General features: G+C 51.6%; 1 protein-coding gene across 6 annotated transcripts in view; it reads right to left on the bottom strand.

The window, feature by feature from the left end:
• LOC119445053 (autism susceptibility gene 2 protein homolog) overlaps nt 1–18,678 on the bottom strand; it is a 194,628-nt gene extending 175,950 nt beyond the window's left edge. For 5 of the 6 annotated variants that reach the window (XM_049663947.1, XM_049663949.1, XM_049663951.1 and 2 more), the window contains exon 1: nt 9,055–9,546. The gene's annotated coding sequence lies outside the window, so the exon portion shown is untranslated. Of the gene's footprint in view, nt 1–9,054; nt 9,547–18,481 lie in introns of those variants that run through there. The other variant, XM_049663952.1, reaches the window with a different exon arrangement.
• Between the last annotated feature and the right edge of the window lie 5,420 nt (nt 18,679–24,098).

Below are 24,098 nucleotides of genomic sequence, written 5' to 3'. Positions count from 1 at the left end.
TTAAAGAAAAAAAACAAAGGGACGTTCATGCGCCGATGCGTGCGGCTCTTTCGACCCCACTGGCGGGACTAAAAACGGATGCGTTCGCTAACGTTTGCGGGCGTCCCGATAAAGTCGGGCAGCCGGTTAGTCGGACTGCAATCTGGTCGTCGGGTTCGTGAAAGCGCTAGCGGTTCGGGCAGAGCGAGCGTACGAGGCGAGTTTTGTGTCAGCTCACCCACAAAGGGTCGGTTGATGCGCCCAAATCCGCTTGGCAAGACGTATCAAAGCTCGTACCACCTCACCAGAGGCCAAATCAATTATTCCCCAGCACTTAGTAGGAAGTCAGTGCTCGACGTTTCCTAATAAGTCTCCCCTACAAGGACCGGACCATGAAAAAGGTTTTCAAGAATGCCTTAAATGATTTTTAAAGGCATTTGGGACAATGTCTTTTGGCATTTAAAGGCGGTTGGAACAAACGAAAGTAATCACTAGGGAATAAATAGTCCTGTCCAGAGTTTTGGAACGTCAGTTATCCCGACAGAAGCTGCTCAGGTGAATCAGCCCTAAACAAATTAAAAAGTCCGATAGAAGAAGTAACGCCCTTGCTCACCATTTCTCAGCGCTAATTCCCATTAGAAACTATACGCAAGCCCAAGTAGCTAAGCAGTTAGTCATTCGCAAGTACGACAACAGCACCAACGGTTCCGTCTCGGCAATTAACAGCTCTATTCAAAAGTGCGGTGCACTGTCTGTTAACGATAGGCGACTGAATGAATAAAGACTTCACAATACTTACCTAAACAACATAAACGACATACGCACGCATATAACCGGATTCACACAGAAAGGGCCGCGCAAAGGGCGCAATTCAGACGGTAGAATGAACCGCTCTCGGGCAACTCTCTGCTTTAGAGCTAAGCCACTGACATGACGAGTCACAGCAGGCTCCTCTTGTAGCATTGTCTTCAGCTATTGAACTAACAGCGCGTCCTTTGCCCGCTTCCACGCCGTGCACACAACAACAGAGAGAGAGAGCTGCCGCGAAGGAGAAGAGAACGCCCACGGAGTGAGAGCGGCAAGGAGTAGGTACAGAGAAAACGAGTAGCACGCCAGGGTGCGTCAACTTGTCAGTCAGCGGGCTACCACACTCCGCGGGAGGGCACCGGTCGGAAAGGCAAAAGCGGCCGCGGCGGTCGCTTTCCGCAAGGACGAACACGGAGCCAATTTCAAGGATCCCATCCCTCTGCAATCCCCGCACCCCCTCTTCCCCCGATTCCTAGCAGCAGTGCGGAGCGGCGGGAGCAGATGGCTGGCCAACGAGGAGTGCCACGCACACTTGTTCGCGAATGCCTCTGGTGGGAGGAGCCGTCCCGGAAGCGCCCCCCCCCCCCCCCCCCCCCCCCCCCGCAGTGCTTCGTTCGATAGCCCGTAACGGCTCAATTCGAGGAGCCTCCCGGGAGACCAGCAAACCGGGCACGATTGCGGCGGAGTCGCCCCTGCTGTTGCTATCGCATAAGGCTTCGGCGGGGAGTAAATTTCAGCTCACAGGCGCAGCAGTGAATTGCCCTTGGGAAAGTTCCTTCTTTAAATGGGGCGTGCAAGAAACCTCGAAGCAGAGGAGGACGTCAACGGCAGGAGCAGCTGTGATGCGGCATGCAGAGGAGGGCTAGACGGACAAAACACAAATCCGCCAAGTTGGCGCACGACATGCCTCGCGGGACTCGCATCACAGCTCGGGATGTTGCAAGCTCCGCTGGTCAGATTATGCAGCGGTTCGAGGGAAAGTACACCAGCGAGGAATCGCAGCGAATTTCGAAAAGGACGAAAATACATGAGTGACTATAGAAAATAAACAACTCTAGAAAAAGAAAGTGCCAGATCGATGGCGAGAGAGAACTTATTACAAGCGCAGAAGAAATGCCAGATCGATAGCCAAGCGTCCGGCCGCCGGGACAGGCTGGCATACAAAAATGTTATTGAGCTGCGACTGCTACTTTCCCCCTACGGGTGACGACGGGTAAGTGCACGTGCTGACGTCAGGTCGTCCTCTGCCCTGCCCAAAATCGCCGAAACAGAGCTAATCCCTGAATAAGCGAGGGAAAAAAATATAAAAGACGGTCACTTTATTTTTTCGCCCATGTGCCTAATGCGTCAGAAATGCAAGTGACGGCAGGCAATAGAAAGCAGTTACACCATCTCGTTCACAATCGCCTCCTGGTGAGTACATGCATTTCTACTTATAACCCCACATTCCTGCAGTAAAGTGGCAAAGTGAAAACTCCACTAGGGAAGCAAAGCCACGCAGCTACGACATTTAGTGCGCATGCCCAAGAAGCAGACAGATATGGCGGTCGTAGCGGATGAAAAAGAAAAAAAAAACGAAACTAAAGAGGCCTAAACACCTGAAAGGCTCGTTCCCACGCAAAGCTTACGCGGGGCGTTTTCTCGAATGCCACGACTGCTCTCCGCGCAGTCAGAGTCACTCCATTCAGAGACGTCCGCCCGAACAGTCATGCAACATTTATCGGGGATACTCGAGCGAAAGCACGCAATCGCTTCCTCCGCAGATAAGAAAACTAATTCCCGCGAAAGCTACACGATTGTCTCTTTCTCTCTCTATACGGCTGCTGCAAGACGCCCAATCACTACACCTCTCACTCTCCGTCTTCTGTATCTTTCCATTTAATGCACGCGCGACCTTTCTAGGTCGGCGGCGGGACAAGAGCAAATAAAAAGAGTACAAACGCCGTAGCGTATAAATCGCGCGCGATCTGCTAATGCGCTTGCCGCGCGGTTTCACTGAGCACTGCTTCCGCCGCGCGCAGGACGCTCGCTGCCTTTCCGGAAATAACTCCGACGATGACGGGCGTGCGGTAGGCGAAAGAGAAAGCGATGAAACAAAAAAACATCATAACCGAGAAATGCGTTTGGACAGAGATGGAGAGAGATTCGGCGGGAAGAAAACCGGTCACCCGTGCACCACGCACGACAATCGGGAGGCGTGAAAAGAGTCGCCAGCAGGCATCGCGCAGGGGCGGAACAGAGACGCGTGCCGCTCCGCTGGAGCGGTTCTGTCGGCACCGGCGGAGGCATTAATACCGGCAGCAGCAGGTGAAGCGCCACGGTAGCCCCCGCCCCCCGTCGTCTTCCCTTTTCGTCTTCCACTTCAAACTTTTCATTAACCAAGGCTGCACTGGCCACCTGCTATAAGACTGTCTTTCGGCACAGTGTTATAAAGGCACGTAAGAGCGTTATAAGCGGCAGATCGGATTACGCGTCACAAATGCGCCGTGACTGCGGCGCGAAATGGGAGGAGGAATGTTTTTGTCTGCAGTATATAAAGCAAGCATTAACCTTAGCATACCGAAGTAACAGTAAGCAAGTATCTTGATACAATAAGGGGATTAACGTCGAGAAAGAGAGAGATAAATGAGATGCGAAAGGCAGGGAGGTTAACCGGAAGGTAGATATCCAGTTCGCTACCCCACACTGGGGAAGAGGTAAGGGGAGACAGAAAGTCGAGAAACTGAGCAGTGCGTTATGAGAAATACCGTGGCGGAGAGCTCCGGATTAATTTTGACGGCAGCCGCCTCAAAAAGCGACTGTCGCCGCCGGATATCGGACCCGCGACCTTGGGGGCAGCAACAAAACGCAGAAAATCCTGAGAGTATTCAAAATGCGTGCAATACGCCTGTTTCAGAAAGTCACAAATGCTCTCGTTTAGGGTATACGACTAAAGATATATGAATGGTATTTTTTTTTTGCGTTTAAGAAGAAAAAAGGTAAAATTTTAGAGTCTTGCAAGCAGAATACTATTATTATATTGGTCATCGAATTTTTCTTTTACGACGAAAATGGAAAGAATTCTCGAGCAATGGAACGACCAAGTTTACAAACGATCGTTCCGCATCAAGCAGCAGCCATCGCGGTGATATCAAATACATCAAAAACACAAATATAAGTATAGTTTATCTAATTCTTGAAATGATTACGTCTCACTTTAATAAGACGTTCGTGAAACTCCTGTTACAAAAGTTGACAACTGACGTATTCATTGACGTAAACACGTGAATCATGTTAACAAGTTAGTTTTTGTCCGCTTTAAAACGCTTCACTGGAGGTACAGATTAAAGAATTCGAACGCCCGTTTTGCTATAATACACAGGGCTATAACTCCGAGGGGAGAGTAATTGTTTGAGGCCATGATTTAAAAACAAATGATAAACCTATTCCCAAAAGTGAACAGACCTCTTCAGCATACAAATTATTTAAAGGGAAGGGCCCCACCTGCCGAAGGCTCCTACGTTGTCAGTGTTGTTGTCAGAGGCTTTCATTTCTCTCCTCCTCCTTAATTCATAGAGGGCAGTTGTCATGGTACCAAATGAATGCAGAACAATGTTGGGAAAAGCGAACGCTATTACAATGAACCATCCGCAGCATCCAGATAGAGATCGAGAGAGAAAACGAAGGCAGCATTTCTATATAGTGTCGCCGTCGAGCACGGGATTGATTTGCATACTGACGCCTGACGCGCTCCGTGCGTCTTTCGCACGCAAATGCTAATTTGACCGCAATTTACAAGCGGCAGCAGGCAGTGAGCGACCTTCCGCTTAAAATGTCGCGCAAAGGTCGGACCTCAGCTCCCGACACTAAGTATCGTGAATATATTATAGACGTTCGTGTCTCGGGCGCCACTACAAAACACAAAAGGCCTACGTACTAAACATGCTTACATCCAAATGGCGACTTTCGGGAGGTGACGTCATTTCAACTTTTTAAACAAATATTATATTCCACTACTTCCATGTTTCGCTGTAATTTCGACTACCTGGATTTCTTTAAGGTGCACCCATTGCACTGCTATGCACGGGCGTTTTCTCATTGCACACCCCATCCAAATGCGGCCATAGCTACCGGGTTTCGATCCCATGACCCCTCGGGCTTAGTATCGCAATGCCAAAGCCATTACGGCGGGTGGCCGGAGGTTTCAAATGTCCAGCTCGCGCGCCACCAACCACAACGTCACTGGCGAGGTGTAAACGGACAATGCGCACGTGCGGTGTACTCACAATATAGTTAAGACCAGAGTGAACCGCAAGACTTGCTCGACCGCCCTAAGCAACGCGACGTGATCGCAAACAAGCCGCGCACGCATGCGCACGCAACGCGGCGCGACGCCGTGACACCTGCGCCCCGTGGCGGCGGCGTCGTCACGCTATGGAGCCCGCGGCATGCAACCCAACGGAAACCCGGCGACGCGCAACAAAGCGCGACAAACCCATTCGCGCGTGCGGTACACACACACGCACGCTCGCGCGTCAACGTCGCCGGGAGAACGAAGACGAAAGAGAGGCTGCGGACGCGCTGAAGCACAGCCGACTGCGGAGAAAAAAAAAAGCGCGCGTCCCGAACGGAAGTGTGTTTTATATACGCAGGTGGGTCACTGCCGCTCCGTGAACTGTCTCGCGAGATGCAGTGAGAGAGAGAGAGAGAGAGAGAGAGAGAGAGAGCAAACATGCGTAACCGAAAGGCGACTTTGCGACCAAAGCGACTGAAGATTGCATGAAGCTCCAGAGAGAGAGAGAGAGCTGATTTAATGATACGCTTGAGATGTTAGCCTGGCTGTTCGCCTGATATGCCACCCCAGGCGCTGCGTGATGATTATCATGTATACAGTGATATAAATTAATTAAGCAGAAGGGACCGTCTTGGCGTACGAAGAGGCTCGGTAAGGCAAAAAAGACGCGGAAACGAAAGACAGGTATAGCGACGCCGCCCACGAAGTTCCCGCACCAGCGACCCTTGACGTCACAGATATCGACAACGTCTGCTTGAGCCTAGCGAATTATTTATCGGTAAAAAAAAACAGACTACATTGTAGCCTAAACGAACCAAACACTGAACTTGGAAATTTTCGAGAACTTCTTCGGGGCCACAACTGCCCGAATACGACAGCATACTTCCAAATCCGTGCCGTCACACTGACGTCCCGGCGACGGCGTTTCGGCGCGAATTTCAAGAAATGGAAGCTTGGTCTCCATTTTATCGCCTATAGAAACCATCCTATTACTGCGAAAGTAACGGAAATAGAGTGTTAAAAGAGTACTTTATCAGTCTAAATACTGATTTGGTGTCTCGCTTTAGTGTCCTTTTTAAGTGGATGCTTGAGGTGTTTGCTTGGCCATACACATGGTGTAACGTACACCAGATAAAAAGGTCGACACAAGAAATCAACCATGCATACGTAGTACACATGTCCACGCACTAAATATTTATACAGCCTCGGCAAGACCAGTGTCACTGCGAATAAGTTAGCCGCAGAAAGACTATGCTAACCCCGGTGTTTATGGTAATTTGTACAGCGCGAAAGAAATACGCGTGGATGACAAAAGAGCAGACAACACAAGTGTTCGTGTCGTCTGCTCCTGACGTTTTGTAGAGAATCAGATACTGCGCAGGCTCTGATGGAACAATGAAGCTATGGAAAGACCGCGTTCCGTCGCCATTCGGCCGGACGCAAATTCCGTTTGCGCTTAGTTTAGATTGCAAAGCGTGCGTTCATCTTTTACACCGCGTCTCATTACCCGTTCCAACCGCAGCGCATGTCCCCTCCTTCCCCCATTAACTCCGGAAGTGCACGAGACAACGACACCTTTGTCAACCACAGCGTAAAGGAAACGCATCTGGGCAGAAGCGCGGAAACTTAAGAAGATGAGGCTGCCAGCTGCATGACTGCTAATCTTGCAACAAGACATACATGCGTCACGTACGAGTTTAGACTGGCCGTGCGCCTCGTGCCAAATAGCTGGAGCACTCTCTGAGTCAGGGCCGTGCAAAGGCCGAGCTGGCATCGTTCGCGGCACTCGGCGAGCATTTCGAGTTGCGTCCCCCCCGTGACAGCTGTCGCAGTGCCGGTGATGGACTGGCGACACGAGAGCTACTACTGCGTGGGAGGCGCTAAGCCTGGCTGTGGACCGCGTCCTCTATAGAGAGCGGTCATGCCAACGGGGACAGGACGACACACCGTTAGTGGTGCCGCTGGCCGTAAAGTGAGCAAGCACTTATAACAAGCGTTATGTATACATACACCACCAGACTCCGGTTTCGCACGGCTGCCTGACAGCTGGGGCGCGCGTGGCGCAAGTGGAAGACTTCTTCTGCTTGCACGGTAGTCGTGGAGCCGTCAGTGCAGTGAACAAACACTCACGAGTTGAAACCACAGCACACTCATCTGTCAATGCGGTCCTCAGCCCGCGCGCATTGGCGTTCGTACGTTCTAAAGAGTACGGATAGCTCGGTTTCACGCTCCGTCACCGACTGGTTATATGGAGACATATTATCGGACAACCTCTGTCGGCGACATTGCTTTCAGTGCTCGCTTATTGGCTGGTTGAGCACTACGTCACGCGAAGGTGATAGTATCGCCGAAAGTGATCGAGAATGCGTTCCCTGAACTCAGCTTTGCACTCTTCTTAAGCATAACTGCGAGTCGGCCTAGTTGGAACAGATTCATTTTCTTAAATTTTTGTGCGCAAACAAACAGGGACGAAGAAAAGGAGACACAAGGACGAGCGCTTTTCTAAATAACAATCATTTGGTACAACAACCAGAAAGCCTTCCTTGTCTGCTTGAACCACACGCAGATTGTTCTCAACCAAATACTTAGCAGTCCTATCAACATTAGGTCTGGATCTATCGCTTACCGAAGCCTTGGCCACCACGTCCACACATTCCACCACACATCGTTCTTTTTCTTTCTCTGGTACACTCCTGGCAATGTCCCTTGTAAGTGCTAATCTGTCGACGATGCCGATCCTTGGCTCCACGCAGAACTTTGGCCCCAGCTTGAGTACCTCTTGATGTCGTTCTTCCATCGTTGCGCCCCCTAGTATTAGCACGGTAGTCGTGCTAATACTGGGGGGCGGAGCCAAGGATCGGCATCGTCGACAGATTAGCACTTACAAGGGACATTGCCAGGAGTGTACCAGAGAAAGAAAAAGAACGATGTGTGGTGGAATGTGTGGACGTGGTGGCCAAGGCTTCGGTAAGCGATAGATCCAGACCTAATGTTGATAGGACTGCTAAGTATTTGGTTGAGAACAATCTGCGTGTGGTTCAAGCAGACAAGGAAGGCTTTCTGGTTGTTGTACCAAATGATTGTTATTTAGAAAAGCGCTCGTCCTTGTGTCTCCTTTTCTTCGTCCCTGTTTGTTTGCGCTCTTCATACCAAGCGATAGCTGCCTTTTGGAAAGCTTTAATAAGCTTAGGAAGATAAGCCTCGATAAAGCTATCACGCCGTAACGCTTGCGTCGGGGCCACGGATTTTGTTTTCATAGTGATGCCTGTGGATACACTAAGCGCGGCGTTTTGTTGACCAGCAGCCCTAGCAGAGCAGGAACACGAAGGTTGGAAAGAGAACATTTGCGTATCGATTATACGGTGAAGATGTGAGCTCACTGACAGCGCATATGGGTACATAATGCGAAGTCTGAAAGTACAGTCACACAATCATATCGAGGGCCAACAATTTATGCTAGTTCAGGAAAGTTCGAGTGTCCTTCGGATGGAAACTGAATAGCTGGTACTCGACTCTTACTTATTATATGTAACAGCCATCATGAGTGCACCGACTCTTCAGAGAAAGCGCTTTCAGGAAACATTCTGGCGGTAGTTAGCTTACAAGGCGTACAAGCCGGACAAAAGGCCACGTGAACACTAGACCTGCGAAGGATATTGCGACTATAAGCAGCGCTAGAAAAGTGACTCCGCGGCAACCACTCGATCTAGCTTCTATCGTGACGTGCGAATGCGTCACTCCTTCCGAGGGTTCTAGACTTCAACGCCAACGCTTTCAGCGCATTCCGGCTCGTTTAACCAGGACGGCCGCGGGAAACCGTCATAGCGGTCGCAGCCTGCTCGATAATCGAGCCCCGTCGGGGCAGGCAAGCAAACACGCGGCCCAGTGGCTCTTTCCCAAACCCATCCATCGCACGAGCCGACACGGGTCGTCCCTCGCCCGATGAAGAAGCAGCAGCAGCAGCAGTGGCTGCGGCGGCGGCCCGCACAACTCACCCGTTGGCGGCCACCGACGAGCGCGGCAGCGCCGGGCGTGATCAATAATCCACAAGGGCTGGCTGGCTCGCCGCCCAATTCCTACATCCGCATCGTCTGCCTCTTCTTTTCTTTTTCTACGCAGCGAGGAGGGAGGCGGGGAGGGAAGGATGATGGCCTCTCACGTCTCGGCGGGAAGCACACACCCGCACGCACGCACTCGTTCGTTGCCCTCTCCCGAAACACAAACGCTCCAGAGAGGGCACAGAGGCGCGTATACGCAACGATCACAGGAACCCACGCACGACACACGGCGGGCGAAGTTGCGGCAGCGGCGGCCGCCCGCACGTAACGCGCCCCGCAGTCAGTGGTAATCCGTGTACGGAGAGAACACTGCAGAGAAGACACACCACGAAGGAGGACGGCTTCGCCACGAAGACCACGACGACTGCGACGAATGCGGGAGTGGAAAAAGGCCTAGTCCGGGGAAGGCGCGCCGCGTCTGCTGCAAGACGGCCCAGCCGCGAGCTGCTGCTGCGCCCTGGCTCGGAACGAGAACCCGGCGCGACAGCGCGTGGTTCGCCGATCGACCGCGATGCGCCGCCACAGGACGGGAACTCTCAGATGCGACGCTGGCGCCGCTCCGTGCACGACGGTGCAAACGGGGCGGGCGCGTTGCGAAACCGAAACATCGAAGCGACAGCAGCGGCGCTGGCGCTGGTTTCTGTCCGGAAATTTTTTGGAGTTGGAAAAGCACGCTGGGAGACGGCGCTGGGAATCCTTACGTTTGTTTTTGCCACCTCATGTCTCTGTCTTGGCGTAACACAAAGTTAGAATGTCGTACTCTTAAAGACGAAATTAACCGGGTTATGACAGAAGGGATGGAAAGAAAGACGTGCTAATGGTTTGTAGAAAACACGAGAAGAACATTAAGACGTCTACCGTGTGTCCCAGCTAACGTTAACCAATCCGCTGAAAAAGACTATTTAAAACCACGGCGCGAGATGCAATTATAAGAACGCTGTTCGGTTATCAGAGGTGTGACGACCGCGTGTGCTTTCGTTGGCCAGCTTCACTAAACATTAGCTGGGATACCCTATATGTAAAAGATTGTCGATTCGTCAGATGGTTCTCATCCCACCTGTTGGCGCGCAGCGTGAACCATACCCGTGAGCTCACGGCCGTCTGGCTCGGAAGCCCAATGTACTTAGCACTAACCCACAACCCATGTCACGGGTCACGTAAAGTTACATTACTTTTTTCGCAACTCATATTCGTCCAAAAATTAATTCAAGATACTCACACGGACAGGCATACCTCTCAGTGGGATTTAACTCCCGAGACACCCTCTATATTAACAGTGTGCTTTCAAAGGGGTAATTTTAGTTATTTCTGAACCGCTACATTCTGCTACAGTTTCCTTTTAACAGCACACAGAAAGACTGCGCTGTGGTAAACAGGGGAGGCGTCGACCAAAGTGACAGATAGCATGCTACAGGAGGACAAGAACGGGAAGCAGATGGGTGAACTAAGACGGAGGGCGAAGGAGAGAAGTTGTTACATGAGAAATTTTTGCAGCACCGCGCAAAGTACTCAACTGTTCCGCGCAGTCCGTCCCATTAAAACTTGCAACTTGAGGAGCGTTTTGGGCCGCCCTTCTACTCAGTCTCGAAAATGCGACCCAAGAAAAAGGCATATTAATATACACTCATCCGCGTGCGCAAATCCCACGCGTATGGAAGTAACACGGTTTTGCGGCCGTGTAAACGAAACAGCTTTGTAGCAACCGCATAACTGCGTTCCCCCAAAAACAAACGGCTCTCCGAAAGAAAGTGAGCAACTAACTCTAAAGAGCACGCGAAAGAACCGCCTCGAGCATTACGCATCCCGTGCCGCGGAACGCCCCCGTTCGTTGTAATCACTCCTAGCGTCATTAAAGTGAATGCTCCTTCTGTGTGGGAACCACCCGCCGTCTTCGCGTTACGACTCGCAGCAGGCTAGTGAGAGCATCGCCAGGCGGAAACGGGGCGTGAAGCGTGAATTACAAGAGGAAAGTAAGCAGGCAACAAAGAAACGAATCGAGAGAAAACAAACGAGCGAGCTCTAGGAGACAGTAAAACAAGCCCCGTTCCGAGATAATGAACTTGGAGCCCCTTCCGCGGCCGTTAAGCGCGTTTCCCATACGCGCTTACGTAACTGACGGTGCACTTTTCCTTGCCTCCCACTTACGCGCGGCCCTCGGACCACCTCGCGTCATGAATTTGCGCTCCTTCGAGAATTGCGACGGTGATGCAAACAGATTGTACTAGGAATCTGCAGGTTGCTTCCACCTTTGAACGCTATACGACCGTCATTAGCAGGGCTGTGCGGCGAGAAACACTATAGTATACGTACGCTCCCAGTCGGCGAGCTCTCAGAAGATTCTGTATTCTGATACCCTGTTACAACTCCCCCTTTAGATCCGCTTACCAAGTTGCTTTTCATAAGACAACGTGGCACCTAGCACCTCACGTTGAACAAGCCTTCCACATAAGCTGTCACGCCAGACACACGTCCCCACCGGTTCCCCGGCCAAGTTTTCTTTTGCACCGGCGTTTGTAGGCCACCTGAACGTTTCCTGGCAAAAGGTCAAGCCCCTCACTTCCCCTAATTCTAAATGCGTCCTTAACATCGCAGTAGCTTTTATTTGATACCAGTGAAGGGCGCAATTTCCTTTAAAAAAAAAAGAAACAAACACTTCAGCATTTACAAAAGCACATTTCCCATCGAAATTAGAATCACGCAGCTGCTTTGCAAAAGCTGCAAAACCAGGAATCCAGGGACTGGTGTAACATCTGGTTGCGTTAATCGGTGAACGTTGTCGTCAAAGAAGTACAGCCACAATACACTAATGATAATGATGGTGCCGATGCGTCAAGTTAGCAGCTAACTAGAACATAGTAATAGTCATTGCAATAGTTGCTCAGTCATCGCGATAACTGTGTCTGCGCATCTGCGCGCGCGCTCCTCAGCTAAGCTCCCCGTCACAAGATGGCGCCATCGGGGCAGCTGCTCGCGTACGCAAGTCTCCGGGGGGTACTATTCAGGACATCATCTGATTCCGCTATACTGTCTGATTCTGTAATAACAGCGTTTCGGACCAATCAGAGAGGCCGTAGCAGCCCTCTGGATCAATCAGAGCTGATGAGATGGCGAATTCAACAATAGGGCGAAATTTGACGTCTAGAATAGCACCCTAGTACTGTACCAGTACTGCATGAACAGTGGACCATAAATGTTTGCGAAAAAAGCAGAATTCCCAGATGCCTGGGCGCACGTCCTCGAATTCAAAGTTTCAAACTTTTAAGACATACACACTGATCCATGGAATTATAAACATAAAAGCGAAATTTTCTGCTTAACAGCGCAGAAATGCACACTTGTCTTGGAATCCGCTTGTCCCGTAAACTTCAACGGCCGACTGCACGAACGCGACGGGCTCCAAACACATGCGGTGGACAGCGTAAGCAACGACACGCTCGACAGGACAGTAAACGCGACGTCAAAGCACGCGCCACCGAGAAAGCATCAGACGCGTGACTTTCGTTGCTGCTGCTGCTCCCGTGTCCCGCTAAACGGACTACAACTTGACGCCCAGTATAAAAGCGCGGCGCTTCCCCGCGGCTTTCACGAGCCAGGCGCCCGCGGACAAACGCTGACGAGTGCCAGGCCACCCCGTTTAACGGTTCCAGGGACCAAATTAGCCGGCGCCTGCAGGAGAGAGCGAGATGGGGGATGGGTGAGAGAAAACTAAGGGGGAGACAAAACGGAGATGGAGGGGAGGGGTGAGCGCAGGCAGTAGTGGCAACGTTGTCGACTAGCACGAGCGGCGTCCGAGGTGACGGTGAAAAAGGAGGCAACGGCACGCGCCACAAAACCGCCGCAGCCGCCGTGCAGGCGCGCGGCGGCCGCGAATTCCTAGACGCGTCGACGAGGAGCGCGAAGAACGTCGCCGGCGAGAACGGAAGGGAGACGGGGAAGCGTATACGGAGGCTCGCAAAATAAACCGGCGCCGCGACACCGCCCGGTTTTCCACGCCTGCCTACGCGCAACGGCACGCCACCGAGACGGAAGGAACCGCGGCGCGCTTCCGGGCCACGGCGGAAGCTGGCGGAACGGACGCGAGTGCCCTGAACGCCGAACCAACTAGATGAAAGGAGAGAGCTGTAGTCGCCCAAAATGAGGTTCGCTAGGGAGAGTCCACAACCTCGGTGCAAACTGAATTTTTGTTTTTCTACGTCACTCCTGGTATGAAGAGGCAAGTCAAACTTGCTAAAAGTTCAAAGTTTTCCTGCTCAATGTTTTCGGAGCGTTACGTCAATATAACAACGCCACATTGCAACAGCAATACGCGCTCATAAGATATTCTTTGGAGTAATGAGTACAACGACCTTCTGCGAATACAGGGTGATCCCTACTCACAATGCAGAAGCCACATGTTTCGTCCTTGAACGGAGGAAACAGGCGCAGGCTCGCTTCATTAATGTAGCCGTTAAGGCGATAACATAAATGAACACGCGCCATTCGGCATGGGACGAAGATGTCTTACATCTCCATCGAGGATCGGTGAAAGAAATGTACCCCCTCCGTCACTGCAAGAGAATGTATACGCGCCGTGGCTCAGCAAGCAAACAGTTCAAAGAAACGAAAGGACAACGTGAGACAACGCGTTGACGGAGGAAAAGGCCTTCATATAGTTAACCTGCGCGAAGCAAGCTGTGTCAGCCACTCGCTAAGACGTTCAGGCCCCGACGCTCGAAGGGACGAAGAGCAGCGCCATATTTCAATCGACTGCAGCTCGGATCGCAGAAAAAAAAAAAAAAAAGAAGAAGGCGGGCATCCATCAGAGTCACCGCTGATCGAGCGCGGGCTCCATAAAAAACAGTGCTCCGGTCGCGAAGAGCGCCGCGGACAGGAACGACAATCAATGCCTTCCATCGGAAGACGACGGGCGGGTATGCGGGTGAAGAGGAAGAAAACGAAGGGCTAATAGCCTTCACACACGCAACCGACCATCCTCCGCTCTTTAGTGCAGTGCTTTGCATCGATTCGTTGCTGCAGCTGGGGTGATGGCTGCTCCATCACTTTGGCGCACGAACTGAATCGCAGCAGCGATAACGTGCACCGACCACTATGTCATAATAAGGCCCGGCAAACCAGAAACACTGAACAAAAAAAAAAAAAAAAAATCAGAAGAGCTCCACAGGAAAGGGAAACAAAACCCTGGCCGGGAAAAAGCGCACGGAGACCAGACAAAAAAAAAAAAAGGGGGGGGGGGGGGGAAAGAAAAGAAAAGAAAGAAAAACAAACTGGGTACGACCACTCGGGCGGGAAGCACTTAAAAATTTGGAAAGGTGATGGGAACGTGCGGCGTTCTCAGTTGCCCGCGCGCGCGTCTTGCATGCGTAAACGAGAAGCCCAAGGCAATCCAGGAAGAAGCTTGTTTCCACACCGCCAACGAGAGACAGACAAACCGCAGTAGTAGTAGCAACAGCAGCAGCAACAGGCCGGGAAGCAGAGAACTCCGCCCGCTCTCTTCGCGGCGCGCCTCTTCGGGCCGCCGGGCTTCTCTCGGTTATATTTTTTTTTTCCCACGCCACAGATCATAGCTAGCTTATCCATGAAATAATGACACCCAGCAACTATGCGCAACAAACCACCGGGCTCGGAGCGATAACAATGGCTCGGAACGAACGTCAAAGCGAAACGCGCTATACCTACGAGCGAACGGCAGCCGCAGCCGAGCGAGAACGAGAGGAGGACGGCGTTGTTTCGGTTACGCACGAGATGAACAAAAGGGGTCGTGTGGGCGTGGAGACATAGAGACAATACTGGCGCACGCACGCACGCGCTAGCTGAAGAGGGGCGACAGAAGGCCGCTCTCTCGTACACGCAGCGTCGATCGAGGACAACGAGCTTGCCGACTCTGCCGGCAGATGGGGCAGATTCCTCCGGACAAAGCCGGCAGCATCGATCTGACACGCATCCCTCCGGCCTCCCCCTCGAGTTTTCCCCCACCATCTTCTTCCCGAAACAAGGAACCATCACGGCCATCCACAACCTCCTCGCGCTTTTCCCCGAGAGATGGACTCCGCGGGCAGAAACAACGCTATCACCCGTCTGTCCGCTCCTCCTCTCTCTCTCAATTCCCTTCTCTCCCCCTTCAATCTCTCGCTGGCTTTCTCCCTCCCCATTTCCCCACAACCGCACGAGAACGCGAGGCGCCAGCGCCGCTCAGCTATAGCTCAGCTCAGCTCCCGAACAGCGGGTCCACGCTCTTAGTGGCTCCTACTCCCGCCGGAGGGAGCGGCTCTCTCGCACGAAGAGCGCGAGCGAACCACGCCGAGGATCCCGCAAACGCACTCAACGCAAGCGCCGAATCGCCGCTAATTCTCTCTCCGGACAGCAGCTGCTGCCGGTGTACCTTTGCCCGAGGAGCTTCTAATGAGGGCTCGCCCTCTCGCTGCCCAACTTTTCTGCAAGCACGAGCGGCGCAGAGAAAAGAGGGGGAGATGGAGGGGAGCTAGCACGCGAGGCGGGCACAGATTCGTTGCTCACCCCTACTGCTGCAACGGGGAAAATGTTTGCTTAGGTCTGTTTCAGTGCGGTTCTTCAAATGAAGTGGCAAGGAGGGAGGGGGGGGGGGGGACGACAGAGGGGGTTTGTTGCGCGCTCTCCTCCCCGCATTAGGCAGCTTAATGTGTGTTCTTTTGCGCGCGCACATCGTTAAGATGAGCCCGAGGCCCCGGCCGTTCAGCGATCGGGGAGACTCACAACTGCTCCTGGCGAAAGCATGTAACTGCACGGCGTCCAACCGTAGTAGCTCTGCCGGTCGTGTCGGGGCAGCAAAATGCAATTACGCACGCGAAACTAACGTTACGGGCCGACGCAGAATCAGCGCGAGCGGCTAGCATTGAACGCGTCAACGCCTGCGAAGATTACTAACATCGACTGGGGGCTACAGCGGAGGAGCGGGCTATTGGGGCGAGCCGAGAATTGATCGCCGCGATGACTTCCGAATGCTAATGGGTGGTGGAGCAAGGACGGCGAATGAGCGCGATAAGTGATCGCTCTGTAGCTATCGTGCTTGCGGAGAGTACACCAAGGCGACCGGTGTTTGCAGTACTTTGTGCTTGCGGCCGGCTTTGCTTATGATACATTTATCGCGACTGAAAACAGGCGTGAATAGCGCGGGGAGAAGGGGGGCACACGACAGCTGTTTTCGGCGTTCCTTTTGAACGCAGCACGGCCGTATACAACATAGACTAGCAATTTATTCTGGCCTAGGGCTTTCACAGTTACCTCGTTCTTATTCTGGTTTTGTATTCACATTTTCTTCCCAAAGGGCCAATGTTGTAGACATCCTGTCCGAAACCACTTAATCTGAAAGTTTAAAGTAAACGTCCTGAGTAAGAGATTTTGAATCACGAATGCAAAAACAGCGGACTACTGACTCACGTAACCATAACGTAATTTCTACGTAACGTAATTGCACTGCATGGTGGTGGCTCGCTACTGCAAATGTGATAACTGCACGAGACTATTCACGTCATCTACGGAGCCATGGAAGTTTGTCAACTCGTGCAAGCTGTACGGTTGATGCGACTGTGGTCCCGCTATCAACGTGACCCCTTGCGCATCCTGCCGTTAAAAGGGGGACACATAGGGACTCCTTAACTTAAGGAAGTGGACGGTTATCATACCTTTGTACAACGGGATTGCTTCACCAAACAATTAACGTTGCCGTAATTTCAGTCGTAGGCCAAAGAGAAGCACGCCAGACTGATAACGTTTGTAAAGTGGCAAAAGAAACAGTTGAGCGGCAGGCGCAACAACAGATCTCGTCATGCGCCTTAGGAATTGCTGTCCCTGCAGACGGCTGTGAAGTTGGGGGTCTGCGCGGCCTCCAAGGTTCCTTGGCTGGTGCCGTGCCAGGTGTCGGGCGAAAGATAAGTCCCGAGCGACGTCCGAATGATGATAAAGTTTATGTACAAGATTGTGTACAAATTTACATTTTAGGTTCGCAACCAAAGGCTCCATACATGTTTCAGCACCTTACACACAACACCCAAGCTCCCCTTTTAAGAAGTTAATCTCCCTGTTTCGCTCGACGAGGGAATTCTCTGTCCTTCTCTCGGTCAATTGGAATTGTCGCACTGTTCGCAAAGTCCCGCCCCTGGTGCCGCACCACCCGACCGGACTCCGCCTCTGACGTCAAACCTTCAAACATACCATAGCATTACATAGCTTCACCCCCGCCGGCGAAGCTCCTTTTGTCCAGAAGGAACGCCAAGCATAACAAAACTCAACATTCACGCCGGCTATCTATCAACGTGCCCTCTAGACGCGTTCAACTCGCACGGGATGAATACCACCACGGACGAGATCTCAAGCCCAGCGAAACTATACATGCCACTAAAATTGTAGTATGTAAATTCATTCTTCATTGCCTCTCAAACGAAACCACATATAGCACGTCCAAAGATCACAGACATAAAACGTGTTCAAAGGCCAAAGCACTGCTATATGTCCATGAATTCAAACTGAAATAATACCACTCAGTTATTTTACTCCCAAGTATTGCGAGGCGATCAAAATAGCAATGTGTGGGTCATTCGCTGAGTTAGCGCAAACGTCACTATAATCGAAGGACTGCCGTGTCACTTGCCCTTAAGGAACCTCCACCGACATTCTACCGTGTTCATACCGCCTCTCAATAAACTTCAATTGAGTTCGTTCAGATAAACTCCTACATTTCAATACAAACTCTGCTAAGGTCAATGCCGAGTCCGAGAGAATCCAACGAAGGACGAAACACGCCACGATCAACGGTCTTTCGGAGAGCATTGTGCTGAAAGCAGCATTCAGGCGAGCTGCTAACAAGTGTCGACCAAAAGATCTTAGGGTCAAGCGCCATTTGGCACACACGCGCAGGCGATTCCGTGTAAACCGCACAATTAATAAAGCTTCGTACTAAAATTACTAAAGGGAATAACTGGCGCTGCGATGGTTCTGATACAATGGGTAATAATATACCATGCTGGGTAATAAGTCTGTCTAATCTTCACTTCGTGCTTGTGGTTTGAGGAGTTCTCTTAGTTTCTATTTATTACGCTTTATATCCCCAATTTCAAGCAGCCGTATTCTTCTAAACGCGTGAAAGTGGTCTGTGTGTGCTGTGCAAAAACATTGCAACTTGTTGCATTTGTAACGCGAATTACTGTTCAAAAACATTGCTGAAATGTTCAATTCGCAAGGCCACAAAGTCGTTTACGGCCAGAAAGTCAAAGTTTGGCCTAATCGTGTACTAATTCTCGCGCTTGCTGAGCAGCTATACTTGAACCGACGCTAACGCCAGATTTCCCTCTAGTAATTTCTGCGTGAAACAAATGAACAGAGAGACGCTCGCCTTGTTTAGGCTCGTCCTGGCAGGCTTGGTCTTGGTCCTCGGGGGCGTGGGCGAGGAGGCCGGCGGGTGCTTGTCGTTGCAGTTGATCTTGGAGTTGAGCAGGGGCTCAGGAGACGACGGCCGCGTCTCCGGCTCCCTGCTCTTGATCGTGCTCTGCGCAGGAGAAGAGAAGGAAGGGCCATCAATCCACGCACATACACACACACTAGAGAGGCATTAGTTTGTCCGTAAACGTACTGTAGTTTACGGAATAGCGGGTTACCGGAGACGTTTGCGCCAGCGGCCGCGTTGCATGGTGGCGCTATCTAGTGGCGCACAAATTAACATGAGAGGACACAGCTACTATTGTATTCACCAACCACATTATTCTGGCCTGCTGGTGTAAAACGTTGGCAGCGACCTAATCGGCAACGTGCGATCGGTCTTTTCATTTTGTTTCGACGAGAAGACCCACGCAAAAAAAAGTTTTTCACGCGTTGTGGTTGGACAAAGCGTCACAAGATGCTGCTACTAGCGTTACTACTGCCGTCCACGGCTCCTGTAACCCGGTATACCGTAAACGGTAATACGTTTACGGACGAGCTAAATCTTTCTACCTATAAAGTGTGTGCCACGCTTTCAAGGAGTCCCTATCAAAACTATATAAAGAATCATCTTATGTGCACGTCTTCGATACACAACTGTTCTGTCTATATTACGTCAGGTACTTTCTATACGTTTCTATTCGCACGGTTGATTGGGCAGTTAAGCCGCACAGTGCCGCTGGCGTTTTGCGCACATCGTATAAATGTATCAGAAAATGATATCATTATGGGCAGACGCCTGCTCCAAATCATTAGGCGCTGCTTGAGCTAAAAGGAAAAAAAAAAAAGAATAACACGTGGGAAACAATGCAGGAAGGAGCAAGCGAGATAGCAACGGAGAGAAATTGCATCCTGTGCACATTATGCATAACATATACAGCGTTCGCCCGACATGTGTACACTCGAAAATCATTATGCATATTAGCCGTACGAGAACAGAGCACCAAACTCGTTTCTAAACGACGGTCGAGCTTCCAAAGTCAATATAAGCCAAGTAGCTTCGTTGCGATCGTGGAACATGCATGTCCAGCACATGAGCTGCGCAGCTCCAGTGTTTCCTTTCATAATCTTACGTAATGTCGATATAGCGTCAATATTGCATATACTTTCTCTCGCGATGTTACCTAGCGGAACTTTGCACTCCTAATGTAGTACGCGGTGTATGTAGCCCTCACGTGACAATATCTACACCAATCTTTCTGGAAACCTCCGGCATCTCTAACAAAAAAGACGCTAGGCAACCGGAAACCTATTACAAACCGGCGGGCGCCATAACGAGCGGTTTTCCTATCCCCTTCTTTGATGCCTCTTCGACATTGCGCTGCGTTCGCACCTCTGAAATCGCTGGATCGGCGCCAGGCGGCGATTAATCTCGTCACGTCATCACGTTGAACGTCGGCCGGGAAACAAAGGCGGGGGGAAGAGGGGGGCGGCTTCGTTCTCACAGCACGCCTCCGTTCTGCAACACGTCGCACACCTCCCAACCTGACTCTCGATAACCGAACGCGTCCACGACTATACACGCTCGAGACGATAGAAAAACGCAAACCGGTTCCGCACGGAAGCAGTGCGCGCGTACGTTTTACGAGCTGGCCTTCAACACCGCTCGCGCCTTTATAGTGTATAGACACCATCTCATATACGGGGCGCGCAGTAAAACAATGCGCGAACGAGAGCAAATAAAACAATCGCCCCGAGTGTTGCAGCGCTGCAGGTGAAGCAAAAAAGCCGGGTGTCGACAAACATAAAGAAATAGATAATAACGATAAAGTCTGAATGATCAACCGAAGGAAGGGGCAGAGGTCTGCCTGCCTTAGACAAACGGACAAAAGCCCGACAGACACGCTGCCACACTACAGAGGCAGTAAAAAACAAAGCGTAATACCCGGGGTGCGCTCTAAACCGGCGCGGCTCACAATGCGTATACATTACCACACGCGTCAGGTGCGATGCGCACGCGCGAGCTGCCGCTAAAACAACACAAAGCGAGAGCTGTTGACAACAAAAACAAACCTGCAAGAACACTCTCGACACGCGAACGAGTACGCCCGCCCGCCCACCGGCAGCGCGGGGGACAATACAGGCGGCTCACGCAGCCGATGAGGCCGCAGCTGCGTCGTCGAAGCCCCCTCCGCCAGCTACTAATTAATGAATGCGCTCCGCGTGAGCCTAAAGACGCCCCAGGGGAGCTAGAGCAAGCGGCTTGCGTGCGTATATATACGTGTGTACTTTTTCGTCCGTTGCACGTTGAAAGGTAACGCGGTTGCATTAGGCGCATTCAAACTCGCGCCGGCGGCTATGCGGGGACGATGTCGGGAGCCGCGCGTGACGCCCTTCGACACGCTCGCGATTAGGATGCGTCGTAGTCAGGTGTCGAGAAGGTGTAGACAAATGTTATACCTCTTTTTGTTATTGCATCACTGCTTGTAATAAAAGGGGGGAGGGTTAAGGGGGGAACGACACGAAGTGGGGGGGGGGGGGGGATTACGGGCTCCTCAGTTTATGTATGTACAACGTCGTAACCTGCGCAGAGTGTTGCTATCTGCGCGATGTTATCTATAGGACGCACGCAAGTACGTTACTCGTTTACACAGCGCGGCGCCTCACTGCACGCATATTAGCGAGCGAACGCAATGAAACAGAGAACTCGAGCGGTGTCAGTGGATATCCCAGTGCTGGTATTATTAAGCTAGGTGCGTCTACGGCCCCTTGTTTTAGCGCAGCCAAATTGCATTAAAAAAAAAAGAAAAGTCAGCGTGAAAACAAAGATTAAACTGTAGCTCAAAGATGCGAGGAACGAGAGAAATGTCACGTCTTCTATCGCCTTTTAAAGCGAAGCTTTGTATGCGAACCGGACTCTCCTGACCCTGGCTGCTGAGCGCTGCCTACTGCATCGCCGAATACCTCATACTTACGAAAAATATAAAAAAATAAAAATGGTCGATGCTGGGATTGAACCTCGGTCTCCCAGCACAGCAACCTGACGCTCTAACCATAGGGCCACATTAAATTCTGCTTCACATGGTATTTATTGCAACGAGTGGAATGATGTACGCTCCTTGATCTGTCATTGGTTACGACCACCTGGTGATCATAATGTTGTAAGTAGGCCGTAATAACACGTATATCTGAATCGCGCCAGCGACTACTAGCTCTTAAACAAGATAGCCAAGCGTATCCCATGGCGTGGCATGGCGTGGCGTGGCGTGGCATGGGTGCGCGAGAGCACGTGCGCGCGCGCCTCAGTTTCCTTTTACGCCAAAGACACAGGAACGGAATGGGCGCATTTAAATTGGCATTTGATTAAACCGCTTCACTTCACTTGGATTCCAATCTGAGCGTAATGTAATGTTTAAGTTCCGGTCCGAAGTTGCACAGCGGGCGGCGAAGGACGCCGTGCTGCAGGTCTCCAGCAACTGAACCACTCCATTGTTTTGGGTAGCAGTTCAGCTTTAAATCATAAGCTAGCTAGCGTATGAACTAATTATTCTGTCAGTTGTGCTTAGCGAAAGCGCAGCGTGCCCGCTGCGATGGTCAGGAAATTAATATGCAATCACGCCGAGGTAAAAAAGCGACGACGAGTAATTCCAGCACGCCGGACATTTGCGCCGAAACAAGACGGCCGTTGCGAAGAGGTCCGCGGTGGCGCCACCGTATAAGCGTGGCATCAACCTTCGACCCGAAAGCGCGTTTCCCACCAGCAAATGCGCACTACTACAGACGCGGCCTCTCCACATCCATTCCGATGCACGGACCCGAGGAGGGGAAAACAAATCCGCCACTCTCCGCGACCAACGGAGTAAATACATCTCAGATTAAGCAGCACCCCCCCCCCCTCCTCCTCCCGCTCTTACCGCGCTACTTTAACGAAGGCTCAGGACCGCGAAGTGACCCCCCCCCCCCCCCTCTCGCACGTCGCGAATCGTCATCATCCTTCCTAATCACGGCACCATACAGCGGTGTGTACTTAATCCCATCGCGTCGCTCGCTGCCAGCTGCTGCCGCGACGACCGCGAGTATGAAGAGGGTGGGGGACACAAGGGGATCGTGGAGAGTAGTGCACCAGAACAGTCGTGGCCCAGCGCTTGCTTTCCGTTCCCGCAACGCAGGAACAGCCAAAGAACAAGCAATCAAACGAAACGAAAGAGAAGCAGCCTCGTGGTCGAGCAAAGAAGGCAGCAATTACCGCGCGCGCGCGCCGACACGCCTCCGTGACTGCTCGCGCGCGAAGAGGAAACAAGAAAGAGAAGCTAGCAGCAACCTCGCCCCCCCTCCCCCACCCCATTTTCTACCCCCTCCTTTTCACGGAGAGCGAACCGGCCCGCTCTCCGAAGCCGGGCCCGGATAAGAGGAGACGGAGAGAAAGAGAGAGAAGAATACAGAGAGGGAAGGGCAAAAGGTTCCGAACACGAGAGGAGACGCACGCAACTGCCACATCGACCGGCATGGATCTGGCCCGGGTACTAGAGAGAAGGCGCTCAAGACAAAAGGAAAAGAGCTGACGGAGAAGAGGGGGGTTCAGGGTGCAAACATATCGCCGACGCCCCCCAACCACACGAAACACCACAAGCGCGTGCGCACTAAAAATAGACACGCGAACGAGCAAGTAAACAGTGAGTGTCGCCTTTTAATCAAGAACCACCGCTCATGGAGTCCAACCGGTCGCTTGCACAGTTGCGCGGGAACCATAAAGGCGACGCGAATAGCCGTCATCGTCGACGTCGCCGACACTGTATGCAAGCATTTCCTCACTTGGCGTAGAAAGAGCAAGAATACTCCAAGGGGAAAAGACTACGTTGCGAACGTTGCAAACGCGTGTTTCTTATTTTTCATCCCTCCGAAAAGATGAAACGCGACGGGAGAGACACGCGGCGATATGAATAATGCATCGCCGACATTTTCCGTTCGAGCAATGAGATTTAAAAAGGGCTTCGCGAAAGCTGTGACAGAGAGAGGAAAAAGCGCGTGATCGAATTGTGGAAGAAGCTCGGTGTGTGTGAGCAAAGCCATGGTTGAAATGCCTCTAACGTAGTCCGACCCAGAAAGGCATCCCACTTCGAAGGCAAGTATACGTCTATGCGCCTAAATGTCGTGCACATAACTATAAACGTCATATGTACAGATGGATTTGGATGGCACCTACAGGCGGTGGCTGGTGCCAAAGTAATCAAAAAATGTAAAAATAAATAATTACCTACTCTGCTGCGTTTACTTTCGACCCTTAAGATCCGTGATTAAAATTAAGAAACCATCGAAGATTAATGTTGCTTACTGCCCTAAAGGAAAAGCCGATGCGCGATCCGTAACTTAAAAACGCCAAGGCGTCGGGCAGGGTAATTGCGTCTTCATCTACTTCTGAATGGGTGCTACAACTTGCTACCAAACCACTTTGCGTTTCTGCGCTACTTCCACGTATTTCGCACGAACAGTCGTCGTCGCCAAGTTTTCTCAAGGCTGGTATACGTAGCAGCGCAGAAACCCGATCAATATAAGCTCCTTTTCGCAAATGATGTACAATCAATAGCACACAACTG

This window comes from Dermacentor silvarum, chromosome 3 (genome assembly GCF_013339745.2).
Source record: "Dermacentor silvarum isolate Dsil-2018 chromosome 3, BIME_Dsil_1.4, whole genome shotgun sequence".
Classification (NCBI taxonomy): Eukaryota; Metazoa; Arthropoda; class Arachnida; order Ixodida; family Ixodidae; genus Dermacentor; species Dermacentor silvarum.
Note: the sequence above shows the minus strand (reverse complement) of the source record. Positions and strands in the feature narration are given on the sequence as shown.